Source organism: Aplysia californica, unplaced genomic scaffold, assembly GCF_000002075.1.
Source record: "Aplysia californica isolate F4 #8 unplaced genomic scaffold, AplCal3.0 scaffold01083, whole genome shotgun sequence".
NCBI lineage: Eukaryota > Metazoa > Mollusca > Gastropoda > Aplysiida > Aplysiidae > Aplysia > Aplysia californica.
The window spans coordinates 174,159-176,389 of NW_004798353.1; the positions used below are offsets into that span (position 1 = coordinate 174,159).

General features: G+C 41.4%; 1 protein-coding gene across 1 annotated transcript in view; it reads right to left on the minus strand.

Annotated features, from left to right (window-relative positions):
- LOC101853830 (protein rolling stone) overlaps window positions 1-2,231 on the minus strand; it is a gene marked incomplete in the record, with an annotated part of 108,848 nt that overhangs the window by 105,425 nt on the left and 1,192 nt on the right.

Below are 2,231 nucleotides of genomic sequence, written 5' to 3' on the forward strand. Positions count from 1 at the left end.
GCATCATGGTGAAATCATGCGCTGGTCAAAATACAGAAATCGGAGAAACAAGCATTTAAAAACAATATTTAAAAAAATTTTTTGACAGTTTGGAAATTTTTAATGAATTTTTGTGTTGTTTTTTTTTGGCTCAACACCATTTATGTCCATATAAAAACACATTTCCATGTGAATTTTACTGAAAATGTTCGATTAATGGCAAAAAATATGTAAGTTGTAAGTCTTCTCTTTTCAATGACTCTCAAGCCATTCAAATTACCAAACGTTGGCTTCCATTTTCTGTCTAATTTTATCTCTATAATCATGCTACCCCCACCTCCTTCAATTTCAAATATTTCCACTTCTATTCAAGATAGATACCTGGGTTTTTTTTTAATAAATAGCTAGGCAAATGAACAAGCTTTAAGAAGATACCAATTACTCCACATGTCCAAAAATTGACGAGCGCCTGATTCTGCCATGTCGCGACACATATCTTTCTTTAGAGCATGAGAGAAGCGCCGACACTGTTGAATGTTTACAAAATGTGAGGCAGCGTGGTGGAATCAGGCTCTCGTCAATTTTTGGGCATGTAGAGTTAATGGTATCATCTTGAAGCTTTGTTCACTTGTGTTTATTTGGATGAAAAAATAAATAATTGATCTTGAATACAAGTCAAGATATTTGCGAATGAAGGAGGTGGGGGTCACCTGCTTTTTATAGGTAAAATTGGTGAGAAAATGGCCGCCAAAGATTAGTTATTTCATTAGCTTAAGAGTCCGTGGTAACTGAAATTAACATTTTTGAGCCTTTAATTAATGTTTTTCAGAAAAATCCACACAGAAATGAGTTCTTTAATGGGCATGAAAGGTGGTGAGCCAAAAAAAAAAAAATTTGATAAAAATTCACAAACTTGCGGAAAAATGCAGAAAGTTTCTTCCCTTTGATTATTTTGACGAGAGCCTGATTCCACCACGCCGCCTCCCTATGTTTTTGTTGGATATTTCAACCTCCTCCCGAGATAATACCACGTTTCTGTGACAGAAAGACAGCCCCAGTCAGCCAGTCGTGTCGTGTACCTACCTTCACCTTTCTCATCTCATCCCTCCTCCTCCACCCCCTCCTTCTCTTCCTCTTCCTCCTCCTCCTCCTCCCCCTCCTTCTCCTCATCCTCCTCCTTCTCCTCCTCCCAGAACGTTCGTCTTTCAGGGAATATCTATAGGAAGCCACCATGAAGGTTAGAAAAGTAACGTGTATGAGAAGCCACCGTGAAGGTTTAAAAAGAGGCTGCATGGTGAAATCAGGCGCTCGTCAAAATAATGAAAGTGAAGAAACTGGCATTTTTCCTCAGATTTTGGAAATTTTTACCCACTTTTTGTTTTTTGGCTCAACACGTTTCGCGCCTTTTAAGAACACATTTCTGAGTGAATGTTACTGAAAGACGTTGGTTAAAGGCATAGAAGATGTATATTTTAGATTTCCACGAACTATAAAGCTTGGAAATAACTCAATTTTAGCGTCCATTTTCTTGATAATTTTACCTCTGAAACCAGGCCACCCCTACCTCCTTATCGCCAATATATTGACTTGTATCCAAGATAAATGGATATATATGTATCCAAGATAAATGGATATTATTTTCATCGAAAGCAAGGCCGATGGACAGGCTTTAAGAGGATACCCATAACTCCATATGCCCAAAAATTGACGAGAGGCTGATTCCAGCACGTCCTGACACTAAATTTATTTTAATGGTAAGGTCTATGGGAAGCCACACGCAAATCTCTCGCATGGGGGCACAACAATACGGAGTCCAAAGGGGGCACTCGGAAGGTAGAAGAGGGGTGGGGGGGAGAAAGAAGGGGTCTTTTGGGGGATCCTTTGGCGCGCTGGGGGTGGTATCCTTTGCCTGTTGCAGACGACAACAACACTTGAGATCGCGCCCGGCAGCAGAGTCTATTTCCGCGCAACATGACATCACTTGGTGTCTCCGTGGATGCTCGTTTGGTGCCCAGCAGTTCTCTGTGGTGCCCAGGGATCACGCTATTGTGACCCGGCCAGGGATCACGCTATTGTGACCTGGCCAGGGATCACGCTATTGTGACCTGGCCAGGGATCACGCTATTGTGACCTGGTTTGATGTTGTGTCCGGTGCTTTAGAGTTACAAAGTTCTATCTGTCATTTTTGGGTTGGCCATTCTTCTTCTTCTCTCTCTCTCTCTCTCTCTCTCTCTCTTTCTCTCTCTCTCTCT